Source organism: Barbus barbus (assembly GCF_936440315.1).
Source record: "Barbus barbus genome assembly, chromosome: 21".
NCBI lineage: Eukaryota > Metazoa > Chordata > Actinopteri > Cypriniformes > Cyprinidae > Barbus > Barbus barbus.
Window position 1 is genome coordinate 18683655 of NC_136749.1, and position 18087 is coordinate 18701741.

The 18087-nt window shown below is 37.3% G+C and overlaps 1 protein-coding gene across 1 annotated transcript in view; it reads left to right on the forward strand.

Moving 5' to 3' along the window:
* The first annotated feature begins 555 nt into the window (after positions 1 to 555).
* Positions 556 to 18087, forward strand: part of LOC306887638 (semaphorin-6D-like) — a 143846-nt gene continuing 126314 nt past the window's right edge. Inside the window, exon 1 of the mRNA XM_079445548.1 lies at positions 556 to 771. The gene's annotated coding sequence lies outside the window, so the exon portion shown is untranslated. The remainder of the gene's footprint in view (positions 772 to 18087) is intronic.

Here is an 18087-nt window from a genome sequence, read left to right on the forward strand (position 1 = left end):
ATTTGACAGCACTAATATATATATATATATAGTAATTCATAATATTTGATCTGAATTAATGAGTAACAGCCAGAAATTGCTCTATGCTGAGAATTTATTTAAATTGGCTTATTTTAAATATCTGACATACTAAATTGTCAACACAGTTGTTTTGTGGTTAGGAAAAAAAATATATTTAAAAAAATCCTGTAAAAATGAATGCCGCAGGAAAATATTATCTCTTAATAAAATGTTATTTTATTAAAAGTTACAAGTCCCCATATTAGAACAAACGCCTTCATTTTATGAGGTAATTCTAAATGCAATTACCTCATACACTATATTGGCCATCAGGCTCTTTTCTGGCCAGCTGTTTTGGACATGTAATGGACTATTAGTCATGTAAAAGGATATACAGTTCAAACAGTTCACGTGTTGGGCGGGGATTATGAGAAACTTTTAAAGAGAACCATCCAAAACACTTCAGTGGATCCTGATTGGGCAAGCGACCTGTCACTTGAAAGCCAGGGGCGTGGTTTGGGAGCGAATGTTCACAATGTAATAGAGTTTTAGCGCAGTCTTGCTTTTTCATAGGCGTGTGTCAACTGTGTGTGCCAAGGGGTGCTCCACTCTTACCAATGCGATTAATGAACGCAACGAACCAATTGAGGGAACACTAAACAAACAAATAGCTTTTCCGTTTCATCTGTGTTTTAATACGGACGAGCTTCGCGTCTGCAAGGAATCGTCCCGCTGCACGAGCACAAAGGAAAATTAAAAAGGGAAGCAAAGGTAAAGAGCTGGTTTTCTCCTTCGTAAGAAGTTTTTTTCTTCGTGTCGGATTAAATGATTTAAACTCTGGCCGTGACAGTCAGCGAAGTTTGAATAGGATGGAAACACACTGCGATGATTTGCTCGGTTTGGGGGAAAATAAGCAGGTATCGTTTCAGGTCTGTAAATATTGCAGTCAGTGGCGACATGAAGGCAGCCTTTATTGCTACAGACAATGCGGTTCTGATCTGATTTACTGGTCACATTCTTAGTTTTGCACGGTTTAGGTGTTCTTCAAACGTGTATAGGCTACGCAAGGCATTGGTCTTTGCTCAAGGAAATCAAAACCACTGGATTGTCCACCTAACGCGGCGATACAGTTGTTGACAACACAGAACACACGTTGGTCATGTTGATGAGAAACACATGATGACACGTGAAGTATTTCCGTTTTCCAGTTTAACCTGTACTGGTTAGACTAGTGTTTGCACATGAGACACTTATCGTGTCCGCGGTTACAAGCTCTGCACGAAAGCGTTCACTTGTTTAGATAACAAGCTCGGCATTAGTCAGCTGGACAGTAGAAAGAGGAAGCCGTATATCCTGGTCCAGAAAGATGGGCATGCTAGTTTTGGACTGCTGCTCGGTGGTTTTGGAGGAGTTTGGCCTTGGGCACAGAACTGAGAGTGCAGTATTCATTCAGCGTGTTGCGCACCTTCACCAGCTGTGTGGCGGCGAATTAATTACGCGTACGGATATTTACCGTGGTGATAGGGCAGAAATTAAATTAAAAATGATTGTTTCCACTAAACAATTATGATAAAAAATAAATATGGGATATTCAAGCATATTTATGTCGTTTTTATGCCGAAAAATCAGTTTTACAACTGTTTGTCACGATACAAGATTTCATGAGTCGTTATTAGCATTATTGACTATTGTCGATATTACAGCAAAGCTGTTCAGCAGACTCATAACTATTAAATAATTTATTTAACTAATTTAAAAGTGCAAATCAATACTTAAATAATATAGTGGCATATAACCTTCGACTATTTTTCAGTTAAGTAGGCTACATATTGCTAAACGGTTATAAAATGAAGAGAACAAAGAAACGCATTAGGAACAAAGAGTGCTTGACGTTTTCCAGTATCTAACTCTAGAGGGCTTATTAAAGCTAAAGCTTAAAGTTATCCAGATGCGAGCTGTGAGGGAGGGATTTTCTTTTTTCCCTGCCAATATTGTGTTGAGTAGGCTAGCCTATTATTAATGACATAATGGACTGCGGGAGGTTTAGGCTGCATGTACACTGCAGGACTTAATAAACAGATCTGTTTTTGACACACTAGATTTTTTTCATCCTGTCTGTGACATTCACTTAAGACAAAGCTGACTGTGTCTAATATCTTGGCAAGACCTGCATTTTAACGGAGAAATGTATTTGACCGCGCAGTCGAGTGCGCGAGCAAGCTCTCTTCAGAGGACTCGCGCACAAATACGCGTGAGCGTTTCAAAAGCAGTCGTTTCAGTGATCCGTTTCACATTGTTAATAGTTATGGCTTTTTCACCAAGCAGTAATTGGTACTGTAAGTTTAAATGTTGGCTTTGGTTAAAATAACAAGAAACCGTTATAATAATACCCAGATAGAAGAGTTATGCTTTTCATTGCACTGTCGGAATGGTTTTAAAAGGACGATATTGACCACTGGAATTGATTTCCAGGGTTATTTTCATCTATTATGAGGGTGTATTGTTTTGCAACTCTATAAAACGGACTACATGTCACCCATTTATGTCCATTACATGCATCAGTCAATAGAAATAAATTCTCATTTTGAACAATTATGGCTGTCACCCATCAAATTAGTATCAAATATAAAGAAAAACATCTGTAATATCTGTACATCATAACACAACTGCTTTGCTTGAGTACATTACTAGTCCCTTTGTGATATTGTGATAGATCAGTAATTTTTGCCCCAACGTTTTTTTTTTTTTTGTCACTTTCGGTGATGTTTTTGCTCCAAGTGCTGTTTACTGTTTGACCCTGCTTTAGATTTCTTAAAATACTTTTGTCCCTGATAAAATTCAACCGTAAGCAAGACTAAGAGTAGCTTGAAGGGTTCATCCCTCCGGCTGCTGGAGGTATATTCGAGGTTGCCTTGAATCATCTAAGTGTTATTGAATAATGAATAGCTCACTGAGCTATCATTTTCCTGTGGTATTTCTTTCTTTCTTTCTTTTTTAAATGTTTGATAACTGTTATTTAATAAGTAGGTTTGGTCCATAATTGCAATATAAGTGCACTTAAAATATTCAACCAGTAATTCTGAAGTGACCCAAGTAGAATTTTAATGGGTTCCAGTATTATGAATACAGTCAGAGAGTGTGATGTTTTCCATTTAAATAGCTTATCTCTCTGCTTTACTTCGCTGATTTTAAGACTATTAGATATTGTTTGTGTTACAATTACCCTTGAATATACTGTGCCGGCTATTGAATTGCCGGAGGTTAACGCTCACTTGTTGTTCTGTGGAAAATGTCTGTTCTTTTTCCTTTAAAAGGCTAGTTTAAAAAAAAAAGAACATTGTCATCATTTACTCACCCTTATTTCATTCCAAGCCTGCATGATATTTTTCTTCTGCTGAACGTGCAAGAACGTTGGATTACAAACAACATTTGACCCCAATTGACTTTGTACAAAAAAGAGACATTATTTTCTTTTGTGTTTTACAAAAGACAAAGTTAATGATAGAATTTTAATTTTTGGATGAACTGTACCTTTAAGTCACATATGTTCAAGCTGAATACAAAAAATTCAGCAATTTTTGAACATCTTGTGACCAAGGAAAGATTACATGAAATGTGAAATTGCCGGAAGCTGCATTTTGCTCACAGATTGCTTTGGCTATTTTACAGAGAATAGTTCTCAATCATTTAACTGTCATTTTGGAGCAAAACAATTTGGCAGCCAGATCCATTTGGAATGAGCACAGGTACAGACATCTCTAATCTTTAGGCGTGTTCGACTTTAAGTGGCGCTGCACAGAATGGTAAGTGTATGACATCAAAGTACCACGAGAGCGATAAGAGAGCCGACGGATCCTATGCTTTCGAATGGTTCTCGCGGTACATTGATGTCATACACTGACCATTCTGCGCAGCGCCGCTTAAAGTTTAAAGCGCCTGGTTTAAAGCGCCTGGTTTAAACCTTAATGATCCTCTATAATCATTAACCTGCTTGTCTAGAAGGAGATATGTACATGTACAGGACACAGAAGGCATTTTCCGTTTAAATTTGCCTCTAGCCCATCATGGCTGCCTCTAGGTAGGGTAATGATGCATATAGCCTTGGTGTAATTTTATTTCCAATTTCCATTGCTGTAGTTTTGCCTCAAATGATGTTACGCTAGCCGTGCGCAGTGGATGGCTGTGCGCTCCTAATGGCTCTTAGGGTAATGAGAGCTAAAATAGCCTCGGTGCTACATTTGGATCAAAGCCATCATCTACCGTTGTTGCCCCCCCCCCCCCCCCCCCCCCATTTCATCAGATGAGGACAATTTACTTTGGAGACTTGTTACCCTGCTTTAGTTATTCATAGCCATTTTTATGATGGATTGAAACTCTAGGATGGAACAAATGCAAGTCAATTCATTCTCTACATTTGAATGTGGACTAAACAACCACCGTGTACCTGTTCTGGACTGGCTGTGAGACACAATGGATCACATTCAATTAGTTACTCTGGGGAGTTCACTCTGCACTATAATGGCCCCTCATATTTCATGTTGATTGTTGTAACCCGTAGCAACAGGGTAGCCAATAGCTCGAAGATGCACCTGGAGAGGAGGGTTGTGAGGCTGTTGGGATGCAGTGGAATGAGAGCTGTTGTTCCTGCCTGGCTGCCTTAGTCCTGTGAGGGGTCTGGTACCCCTGGGGAGTGAATTATTACCTGTCAGACCTAGGGCCTCGGCATCATCCATTACGCAGCCCTCTTGTGGGGGCAGCCAGCCCCAGCATGGCAGCGCGATCAGTGGGCCTTGGCCTTCAAACCTGGCCTCCTCTCTCTGGGTGGGTACAACTTCTGGCGTTCCAGCTATTATGAGCATCTCCAGAAGTTGCGAACCCCAGCGTTATATACAAATGCTAAATAGCCCTACAGGTTTAAGATTCCAGCTGAGAGGTTGTGGCATCTCTGCCAGGCCTCTGTAATCTGCCGTAATGAATGGGATCGTTGTGCTAAACTCTGTTATCAAGTTGTTGGTGGTCGATGATTCTAATTTGTCACACATTCACACTTAAGGTAATTCTGTTGAAATCCAAGTACCAGTTCTATTCTTACTCTAGTCTGAGGCAGGCTGTGATATTTTTAACGGGGTGGCCAGATTGGGACAGTAAAAATCTTAGTGGCACAAAAAAAACTCTGTAGCATGGTTGAATTTTGGGATATGCAGGGAGTTTCTGTCTGTCAATGATTCATTGCCCATGTAGTGCTTAGTAAAATTATTATTGCATGCATTTTGTGAAAAGTGACTTTAGATTTAGGGGGCCAATTCTCCAGCAAATGTCTGAACAAACATAACATATGCCCTGTTTAAGGAGTCAGTATACGTTGTATTGATTAAATGGCCAATGTTAATTTCAAGAGAATGCATTGCAAATGTTCAAATTGGGAGCCATAATACCTTTGTATAGGAAAACAAATACATCCTGAAAGACCAGGGGTCTGGTGTATAAAGGTTGCTTATGCACAAAATAGACATTGAAATGTGTACGCAAATTTCCACGCAGATATCAGAATGAAAAATAAACTTGGCATTATTATGTGCAATATGGGCACAACATTTATCGTCTGTGTTTTTTACCATTAAACACTGTAGCATTACATGGTTGTAGGGCTGCATGATAAATCACATGCGATTATGGTGAATGTACAGCGCTCTCGTCCACCCTCAATACCACGACTGAGGTGAGACCCTTGAGCAAGGCACTGAACCCCCAACTGCTCCCTGGGCACCGTAGCATTGGCTGTCCACTGCTCTGGGGGTGTGTGTGTGTGTGTGTGTGTGTGTACTCACTGCTGTGTGTGTGCACTTGGATGGGTTAAATGCAGAGCACAAATTCTGAGTATGGGTCATGCTTGGCCACACGTCTCACACACACTTTTCCTTTTCCTTTCTCTTTTCCCTTTCACTTTCCCCTTTCCTTTCCTTTCCTTTCCTTTCCTTTCCTTTCCTTTCCTTTCCTTTCCTTTCCTTTTCCTTTTTTCCTTTTTTCCTTTCTCAGTTCAGTTTGAGAGGAAATTCAGTTTTCATTGTGGCATAAATTGGTTGGTCCTTGTCTGAAAATATGTAGATATGTGTGTCGATATTTATTTATTTATTTATTTATTTATTTATTTTAAAATCCACAATGTTGATGGTGGTGTTGCTTGGGAAAATGGCCAGTCATTGGAGGTGTCAGTTGAGGCACGTACTGTCACTACTAGAAGAGCTAGCACTGGGCTGTAAAACCTGGGTGAGTAAGCACTGAACCCATTAAAAAATAAAAAGAGTGATGCAAACTGAGAGAGGACGAGTGTGTGTTGGACGTCACTTTGGACGAGTTACAGGCCTCAGCCCTTGGACAGCCTGCCTGGCTTCCAGCAGCTTTGTAAGTCATTTTTCTGAAACTTTAACCTCTTGTCAAACATCAGGCGCAGAACCACAGCAGCTACAGATGGAGAGAGACCGAGAACTGGCCACTCCTGCAAAGCATGCTGAGATGGAGTGTGTCCAGACACTACACAAAGACAGAGATATGTTTGCAAATTAAGAGAGATTAAACGCAGAAAAAGGAAAGGCAGATCGCTTGCTGAGTACAACAGCTTTGTTCACTACTACAGATGATGTTTCATTCATTTCCATGCTTGTAATGAGTTGCATGTAGGTAAGACAAATCACTAACAGATGTCTGATGAGGTCCAAATACTTTTTTTATTGCTTTGATGGCTTCATGGCAAAATAAATATGACAGCTATTGTGTTTCTTCTGTCAAAAGCTGTTGTCACTTAGATAGAGATTATAGGAATTACAGGAATAATATTTTATTTTATGTTTTTATTTGTGTTTAATCAGTTATTAATAATACAAATGCACAAATAATACAATTCTGAATAAAATTGAATGTTATGGCTGCTAACTGATACATTTTCAGTGGTATATATTTAAAAAATAAAGTGCTAAAAACTAAAATCAATCATCCTAAATGCTATAGTAAATTTGGATGTCAGAACATTATAATATGAAAAAATGGATCATAATGAGATTTGCTTAATATTGCATTAAATGGTCTTAGTCTTTAAATACTTTGTGAGTATTAGAAGACAACAAAATTAAATTTGTGCAAGTATGCACAAACAAATATAGAAACCAATCCTAAATAAAGTGAGGATGTCAGTTTTGTCAGTTCTGTGAAAACAAATACACCATGTTGATCACGTACTCGCACACACATTGTGATTCATGAGGAAAGAAGTCGCTGCCTACACAAACTCATCTTTGAGAATGTAAGGCTAGCTGAGTAATGAGAGCTAAATGGAGACTGAGTGATAACTGTGTGAAGTCGCTGAACTGTGTCATTGTTTTTATTATTTCTTTTTTCTAGCGACTCTTCTTTCCACCTGATTATGAAGTCATGATTACCCCATTCACCTCATTTGAATATTCAACCATATCCTCAGCTTCCAGACTCCACACAGACACCTTTTTGTACTCGTCACATTGGTATGCTAGAATTCAAAGCTGAGCTCACATCCACGGGCTTTCCACCCCAAACCGCCATCCGAAGCTGCCGCCACCCCCCTCTCGTTCTCCCACCCCAACCTGCGATGCCAACTGCAGCTCTCTGTTTTAATTACTGTTCTCCATACATACAGGTTATTGATTGTCTCACTCCAGGGTGGTGGGCTTGGGGTTGCTCCAGATTGTGCTTTAAATGATCTCTTAATCACTTTATAATGGAACAACTCTTCCTGCTGCATTGATTACCTGCTTGTGCTGGAATTGTTGTGAGCCTTCAACTTTCTAATCTGGTTTTAAACTCTCAGGGCTCTTTTATAATATGTTTATTTCCCAGAATGCCTCGGGAAGGATGTAATGTTAGCCATTCGTCCCACTTGTGGTGGAAGATAAAGCATTGTTCATACATGGATAATCTGATATAGGTTATTATGCAGCCATTTATGTTGCTTTCATCACCCTCTAATGAATTTATAGGATGGAATCTGATTTGAAGAGTGAGCAGTTTCCTCCTGGGAATGTGCAAAACTACACATTTTTAAAATCAACTAGTCCGTGGGTTGCCTGAACTGGAAGCCCTGGGTAATTACACTGCTTTCAGGTTAACCTGATGGATTATTGGACGGGTTTCTTAGGGGCTGTTTACATAAGACTGGTTATTATGTCCAAAAATGGCTAGACCGAGCACAACGGAAGGGGAGCAGATTTTTCTCTGTGAATGTGGCAGGATTAATTTAAAGACGCTTGTCCAAGAGGGAATTTTATTGCAAATAAATAAAATGTATTCAATATTGTGATTGTTTTTTATATTGTTTGGGGTTAGATATTTCATTGTGCGTGTTAATTTTACTCTAAAATAGCCTTACATCCATCATCTAATGCTCATTTAAAATGAATCTGAATAATAATTTAATAAATTTGAAATCTTTAGCATATCTCAAAATATCTATATTTTTTACCTGTAATGATAATAATGGTATGACGCCTAAATTCACTTGTATCTTTTCTCTTTTACATTATTAAATAGTGTGGAAACATAATGGTTTTAGTACAATTAGTATATCAGCTTATTGGTATCAGTCAGAATCTTTATATTGGTACTAGGGGTGGGTGATATGACCAAAATCTTATCACAATATGAGTAATTGTATATATCACAATATATTTATTTGTGCTTTAAATTAGGTCTTTATGATATCAAAATTTAATACCATAGAAATTTCATAATTCTTGTCACCAGTGCCTATATCGCAAAAAAACTAATAATAGCCTAAATTTAAAAAAACAACAACAAAAAAACAACTTGAGCTCACTGAAGACAAGTAAAAAGTCAGTGATTAAAAAAGAATAAGAAAATAATTACAAGCAGTAGGACAAAAAAACTACAGTAGAAATGCTAGTAGAAAGTAATTAAATGTATAAAAACCCTTCATATTCTTCAGTTTGTAAATTAAATATATATTTCTTGTTATTAAAGTTACAAAAGTGGTTTAGTCAAGAGCAGCGAGAGATTTTCTCTCTATTGTTGCTTGATTAATATGAATGACAGATAGCAGGAATATTAGACTGCTGTCACATTAAGAGCTGCCTGGATCAAATATACTGTTACACACATATATATATATATATATATATATATATACTGTTAACAGTTGACAAATTTCTACCAGTTAATTGTCTACCAGTATATCTCCCACCCCTAATTGGTACATTCCTAAGATAAAACCGTAAGCCTCACTAATCAGTTGTTGATTCTCAGTGTTTGGTTTAATGCTGGAACTGCTGATTTTTTTCTGAAAAGTTCACAAAGCTCTCAAACTCCCAAAATGGGAACATGTAAACTCACAAATGGAGAGACACAAACATCAAGCAAGACAGCAAAAAAGCAAAAGCAGAGCATAATCATTTATTCTCAGGTGTTCAGCATTATTGACAGCCTCTAAGCAAGAAAAAAGACCTTTTATATATGTGTTTTATATTATTGGCATGATGGTGACCTTTTAAGAGTCTCTCTGAGTGTTTCAGGTTTGTTTGTGTTTTTTTTGCTGTAACTTTTATAGGCGGCTATAAAGAGCATCTGAAATGCGCTCATCAGAGTTAGTGCTGGATAAATGACTTGACTGCCTCACTGCATGTTTTTAAAATGAAAATTTTTATGGCTCTAAAGAGTGAAACGGAGCAGGAAATTACAGCCTGAAGATAAGGAGATTCTTCCTCTCACAGAGGCTGTGGAATCCCAAGGTAGCGCAACACCACCCGTCACTCAACCAAGACTAGCAGCAAAACACAGCAGAAGTTGGAATTTATTTTGTGTGTTCGTTGGAGCAGGCGGTATTACTAAAACCTTGTATCTTGGTATAAGTAATTGTGTATACGATTTTAAAAATATATTTTTATTATATATTAATGCACACAGTAGCCTTGAAAATACGCATGGAAAATGCATGAATGTCTTTGCATTCACAAAATAACTTTAAAAACTGTTCACATAGATTTGTCTGGTCACTTTGGGACCAATGGATTTAAAGTACTTGCAAGAAACATAGTTCTGAGAAAAGCATGATGTCACTTGGCTGGTATTTTATTTCTAATACATTAAAATTTTCAAGTGTGGCTGAGTATGGTAGTTTTACTGGGAATTCTGTAAAAAAAAAAAAAAAACCTGTTATATAATAAACAAACATGCCTAGTTTTGGATAATCCAGTGAAATATGTTATTAATGAAAGCGATCTCATTTAATTTGATTTATTTGGAACTTAATGGATGCAAACCAAAAGATACGATTATTCATAAGAAATCAAGTCTGGCAAAGAGCTGATGGCCCCCATTGACTTCCATAGTATTTCTTTCCTTTCTATGGAAGTCAGTGGTTACCAACAAATGTTTGGTTCTTCAAAATATCTTATTTTTAAGTTAAAGTTAAAAAAGAAACTCCTACAGGTTTGGAAAGACATGAGGGTGAATTATTTTTGGGCGATTTGTCCCTTTATTAAACTCCATGTCTTGATGCATAAATAATGTCAACCAGTCGTACCTGCTGATAGCCCTGCAAGTATATTTACTATCATACAGTATACACCATCATGACATCCGGTTTGTGTTTGTGATTCATCCTCAGGTGTGTTTTAGCATGAACTTTGAAGTGTACATTTAGTGTGACCACTAGTGCCGTTTTTGAAGTCTCTCCGATTTCCAAGCCCCCTATTAATAGAAAGTGTAGTATGAACTTTGTAGATACTACGAAGGCATTCTCGTGCAGTTCTGAGAAGGAGGCCGATCTGAAGGTTTAAAGCCCAGTATCTGCTTTGTACGTCTGAGCCAATTTCTGTGAGCGTGTGCAGATAACCTGGGTTTGGTTTGGACCCTGTCAAGTTTCAGATTAGAAACAGATGTCCCTCTTGCAATATGTTTCTGCAAACGCTCTTTTAGAGACAGGGGTTATTTTTAGACCTGGCTGTGGATGTGGGGGCCAGAATTGAGACTTGAGGAAGGGGTATAGAATAACCCCCTGGCTCTTGGCCAGAGTGCTCGCTAATAACCCCCTCCCACCACCACCAGCTCACATTCCTCAAGTATGTCCCACCGACCGTTAACCATATGATGACTCAACTGTGCATGTGGGAAGGGAAATGCATGTGTGCATGTACGTACATCAGTCTTTTTTGGTCTTTTATCCTTTCAAGCTATTTGTGATATAACAGGTACCAGCAAATATCTCTCTCCCACAGACACGCACACACACATTTCTGGTGTAGTGCTTCCAGGCTGCTTCATTTGATCTCGCTTTATTGCTTTCTCACATTATCTGCGTGTTGGCCTGCAGCTCATCCCTGCGGAGCAATCTCTGATGTATGAAAAACAATTCGCCATAAACACATTTCAACCACAGAGACTGATATTACCCCTAATGCGTCTCTCACTACAGGCATATACCTAGATTGTCTCTCCTCCACTTCTCCACTGTCTCTCTCTCTCTCACTCTGTATCTTGCTCTCCAGTCCCTTGTGTCATCATATAGTGATCACAGTGGATATTACTGGGGGGCGTTCAAGACTCCATGATATAATCAAGTCTGCCCCCCATCCCACTCAAACCTCCCTCTAGACAGGCCCCCTAAAAATATCTCCGGTGTATGTCATCATCAAATACTAACAGTAACTGGACTTCTTCCCCAGGGTGTGTCACATGGAATATATGAGCTTGAATATAGGGTGAAAGTAGGCTTACAAATGTATTAGTTGGCTTTTGAAGTCTTTTTTTGCTCTGTGAAGCCCTTCTTCACAGGTTTTTTCCCCCTTCCAATTCACTGAATGGATACTGTATATGTATATAATTGGTTTTGTCAACAAATTGTGTTAAATTTTGGGAAATGTTGCAATAATTACATTTTGAAAAATATTTACATTTGCATCTCATTTGCTAAAGAAAAAATTTAATTAATAAAAAGTTAAAATATAGCAGTATTGGCTTTAAGTTAATATTAAATTAATACTCAAATAATAATAAATTAAAATTAAATAGTAATATAATTTATATATTTTTTTATATTTATTGCAACACCTAACTGTTAGATGTATGAGTATAAATTAATAAATAATAAAGTATAAAAAGGAATTACAACAATATACACACACACATATATATTTGATAATAAATATATATATATATATATATATATATCTATATATATATATATATATATATATATATATATATATATCTATATATATATATATATATATATATATATATATATATCTCAAATATGTGTGTATGTATACATGTATATGCATATATATATTTTGAATAGACATTTTAATGGTAATGTATTTGTTGTAATTTCTTCACTTGCACATCATTTCATCTGATATATTGCTGTCATTCCTTCCTTTTCTGTGACCTTGTATCTTTATTTATTTGTATAATGACTCAAGAGAAATTTGTAAATGTCAGAATACACATAAGCACATTAAATCGCATTATAAGGCACATTATTAGCAAATTGGAGTTTGTATGCAGCATTCAGCTGTAACAGGAGATCCTATGTGATTTTAATTCTAAATAATTGTGCACCCCTAAATTAGTAGCACAATTTATATGTAAAAAAAAAAATATATATTATTTATTTATTTTTTTAATGGCTATATCTCTGCTTTTGAGGTCACAACTAGGGCAAGACCTTTTTAGACAGATGCTTTACCTTTTGTGGCCTGTTAATTACCTGCTGGCTGAAGCATACAGTACGTGACAATTCAGTGTGTCCCTCAAAGCTCAGTGAGCAAACCATTTAGCCACAGTTAACTATAGCGCTTAGCGATACAGCAATGCTGCTTTCAGTTCAGATTTAGATATTTTTTGGTTCTTTCTTAATTAGCATGATAATAGCGTGCAGATAGACGGGAAGAGCTAATCTCATTCCTCTGTGACGATCGACATCTTATTATCACACAGAATGCGCCATCAGTTAAACTAACATGCTGAACTGCTCTATAAATCTCTCATATCACACACCACCAGCAGATGGGAAAGGGACAATGGCAGATTGTACTTCACTTTAATAATATTATGTTTCTTTAGCAGAATCGTTTCCACAGCTATTATTCTGTCGTAATAGTCTCCTGGTGGGTCTCGTATAAAATAAGGAGAATGAGAGAAAGATGGTGTTAGCAACTGAAGGAATACTGTATGTTCATCTAAAAGTTTGATCTTTTAGAATGACTCTATTTTGAGTTCAATTTTTTTGTGGAGTTGTTTTTCCCTGTTGAAAATGAAGGTGGCATACTCCTCCCAGAGTGCATCGGACCACCCTGTAGTGTTTTAAGTGAAAATACTTTTAAAAACATTTGACCCCTTTTAGACAAAGTCTACATGTTCTTCCTGACGCAGTCTGACTGAGTTGAAAGGTCAAAGGTTAAGCAGGAGCAGTGTGTCCTGAATACCGAAGCCATTGATTTTTCTTCCAGAGTGAAGTTGAAGGTGGAAGATGCCCAAGGTCAAATCGTTTGCACTCATAAGAGGAAAGAAGAGGGGGGAATGGTGGCCTGGCATCCTCAACTGGGCTGAAACTCAATCCTGACCTACATCTCTGCTTTTTTTAGTAAACGGAAACTACTTCTGCCAAGTTATTCCTGGCAAAAGGTGGTAAAGGTCTTTAAAAGTGGTCTGAATCATCAATGGGTGGGGATGTAGATGACTATTTTTAGATTTTAATCTCTTGCACTGGAGAAGATCTGCAATCATCTCACTAAAGTTTCTTAAGACAAGTAGGGATGCATGATATAATGGTAAAGTATCCGTTATCCATATAGCCTAAAAGTACTTTTTAATTTATCAGTGTTGGTTGATAATAGATATTTAAATTTTCTTGCTCATTCCTCCATTTTTACCTCCGTTTTCATAATCTTTAAAAGCAGTAATAATTTATTACGACTTAAATGTACTCTTTAGCAAATCTCAATTTAATATCCATTTTTGTTTTGTATATTTGCAATGTTTTAAATCTAAATTCATTTGTAGCATTCAAATGGACTAATTTTAGTTTTTAATGTTTTATTATTTTAATTTATTTAGACAAAATTGACAAGAAACTGGAGCACCAGTCTCAGCATTAGACATTCAGTCCTACAGGCTCTGCATTCTAGTAGCGTGTGTGTTTTGGTGAGATGATGTCCATGCGTTATTTATCTTTAGTAATGCTTCCCGGCGATCTCCTCTCTCCCGAGATTTATCTGGGATGATGAGACCTCCTGCCTCAGGCTCTCTGACTTAATCAAACTTCAGCGGCTCAGCGAATCAGTCGTTCCTTTCAGGAACTTCTCTCGGCTTGGGCGAAACTCCAGTTTGTGTGGTTTGAAAGGATTTGGTTTGTGTTTTTAAATGGATGCTAAGGAGAAGCCAAAAATGAGCTTTTGCAGTGAAAGCTAAAGCTAAACGTATGCTGTTTTTATTCGAGGGTGATTTAAATAAGCAGCAATACTTGAGTACACAGCTGTAAAAGTTTTGAAGTAAGACCAAGCCAAGCTAGAGTAATAAAATCTCTCTCTACAGTTAATCTAAGCACATAGATGCTGGAATGCTGCCTATGGCTCACTCAGATTTGTTTTGTCGTAAAGGTTTCCAGCATGTTCTTTTTTTCCTACTTCTTTCCTCTTTCAGATATAAATTTAGACTTGGGTGAGATTCTTTCTGAATGACCACATGGCCATTTTAAAAGCTGATAGATAAAAGTTTCAAAGCAGATTGAGTTGTGAAAACTGGCCGATTTAAGAATAAAACTTGCCATGATGACAGTCCAAGAATGTTTATGATATTCCTATGATAAGGATATTTGGTCATTCTGGACCATGCCGTGACCAGAGAAAGACCATAGGAAACTATTGTCCTATTTTTCTAAGCAATAAACTTGAAAAAACTGTCTGTCCTGTCCTTTTAGTTTAAGAATCTCCTTGGAGAAAAGGTGTTTGCGAAATTGCACAGACTTAGTTTATGTGAAGGACATTTGGATAATGTAATATTGCTGTTCTTTTTTTTTTAATGGAACTCCAATTGTATACTGAAGTCCATGGTGGTACAAGACTCCTGTTTGTTTGTACTGCATTTTACCATGGAAAAAAACATTGGATCTGAACTGGCAGTAAGGCTCTGGCTGAACTCCTAAAAAGCATCACGTAACCTCTAAATGTAGTGTTATTGATGCACTTAAGTTCTTTTTCTATGATTCTATTCAGTGTGCTCCTGGCTAAAGTAATGTAAAAAGTATCAGCATCATAGACACTTTGACTTGTAAACATGAGTTTTTTTTAGATGAAGGTGTTGGGAAAAATACAGGATGGATGGTTTAGCTGTTAGCCCTTTCCTCCCCGACAGCCTCGGCATGAACTCTGAGGAGCGAAGGGTGACCAGCTGGCCAGAGTTCTTATCAGGGTTTGTGCTTTAAAAGTCTTTGAGGAATGTTGGCAGAACGCCACCTGTATTCTGCTTGCTGCAGACCGTGGGTTTACAAGGACTGTGCTTGGAGAAACATTCTTGTGTTGAAATGCTGATCTAAGATCAGGTTTCCTGGTCCTCAGCACTAGTTGTACTGTACTGATTTTTATTATTTTTTTGCATTGATCCAGACATGGTGCACTTTGGTGCTGGCTCTGAAGGTGCAATGTTCGTTTCGCTTGAATTTATGATGCTTTAAAAACAGCTAATGAAGACAAAATGTAAACAGGTTGTTAAAGAAATAGTTCACTCAAAAAATGAAGGCTCTATAATTTTTAATCATCCTCATGTGGTTCCAAAACCATATGCTGAACAAAATTTATGAAGGCTGTTTCCATACAATAACAGTTCATAGTGACCACCTCCTCCTCCAAAAATGGAGGGGAAAAAAGCACCATAAAAGACCATACAACATGTGAATAATGTTCCAGGTCTTTTGAAGTCATGCAAAAATTTTGTGTGAAGTTTACATTATTTAGTAACAATCTTCAATAATCCCATCCAGTGAGTTGTTAACCACTGTGAATGACTGAGTTGAACTAGAGAGTGGAATCAGTTGTGTTCCTGAATGAATTATTTTGTTTCGATTTATGGAAAGGTTCAGTAAAGTGGAAAGAACTGGCTCAAACGAGTGATTCATGAACTAATTCGATTGATCCGTTTCTTGAATCCAACTCTGTGATTCGGTTCCAGTGAATTATTGAGTTTGTGAATAAAGTACTAAATGTCTGTCTGTTCCTCACAAAATGACTTGAAATATAGCGCACAAGTTTGACTACATTAAAGACTTGTTATCCTCAACAGACTCACTATAAAGACCTGTGTGAAGATTCTTCAAAAATATCTCTATTTTCTATGTTCCACAGAAAAAAAGTAAACCGCATACGGGTTTGGAACGGCATGAGAGTGAGTAAATAATGGCAGAATTTAGATTTTTGAGCGAACTACCAATTTAAATGCCAGATTTTATCTTGGATTTTCCACACTGAGCTTTGGATTTCACCCAAATCCAGTCTTTTGCTTTGAGAAGCTTTGGGAGTACATGCAGAGAAGATTTCTGTCCGGCACTGACCAGGTGATTCTGGTCTTCCAGCTGTCACTTTAAATCGAACAAGTGATAAAATGCTTTCTAAATATTGAATGTTTGGAAAATTGCCACTTTTACATACTCGGGCTGTGAAATTATTATTACTTGAGCTATATGAAAGCCATTTAACAAATGCAGGTAGTGCAGAATTCGTCGAATTAAGAGGCCGCTCTACATGAGCATAACTAATTCACATTGCCCTGAAGGGGATTTGCAAGTAGAAGATCATTTTGCAATATTAAACAAGGCTGTTATTAGATCAATTTTTCTTTTTTGTAATTCATATTACTCTCTGGTGATACAGGCAGCTGGAGTACTGCATTTCCTCTGTGTCTGCAGACTGACTTTATGCAAAGCAAACTGGGGCGAGAGACAGAGAATAAGGTGCATAGAGCGAAAGAGAGAGTGACATGGAGGGAGATAAAGAGAGACAGACGGACTGACCAAGAGAATAAGGAAATGCAGCGGAGACAGGCGGTGAGACGGGAGATTTGTGGAGACTTGGGTGCTGTCAAGGAGCTGGCTTGAGCTAGTGTCTCATTCTCACACAGCAGATTGCGCTCTGAGATGCCCTGAGATTTGGGCAGCTTCCGATGGGGGATTTGTAGAGATCTGGTTAGAAATCTGGCCATAATGAATGTTAAGTGAAAAGTGCCTCCTTCATCTTCTCAGCAAAGACATTGTTTTCTCCGAGCGCTTGTTCTGTTAGTTTTGGCTCGGTGTCTAAGTGTCACAGGCCTGAGATGACAGTCTATAGCTTCATTAACTGGTATGTGCAGATCACACAAACAGACGTTTTATGAATGAAAAACAGACTTTGCTTTGGTTTTTTTTTTTTAACACTTTGGCAACTTTGTGTCCCAAGGTATTGGTGTTTTTGTTTGTTTGTTCATTTATTACATTAGAACATTGCTAATTTCAGATAACTAAAGATTTTTTTTTCACACTCTTCCCAGACTTCTATTTCCAATCTCTAATTTCAGATCTTCCAATTTCAGATCTCTATTTCATTTCCAATAAATTCAGACTTTTTATTCATCAGAAGATCCTTAAAGTTTCATGGTTTTAGCGAAAATATTAAGCAGCACAGCCTTTTTACCATTGATCATAACCAAAAAAAAAAGTTTAGGCTATTGAGCAAACCAAATTAGACCAAATCACCATATTAGAATGATTTCTGAAGGATCATGTGACTCTTAAGACTGGTTTACTATCTTCTTAACATTGCAATAATAGGAACACATTTCAAATTTAAGTATATATAAAATTAATTCTTAAATTATTATGAAAACAGTTACTTTCCATTTTAAGTGTTCATATCTTATAATATTACCATTTTGGTGTGTTTTTGATCAAATGAGTGTAGCCTCTTTGAGCATAAGAGACTTTTTCTTTTTTTCAAAAAAGCTTACCGACCCCAAACTTACAAAAACTAGTACATTTTAGGAGTAAACTTTTTATTTTAATTTATTTATTGGCCAAAG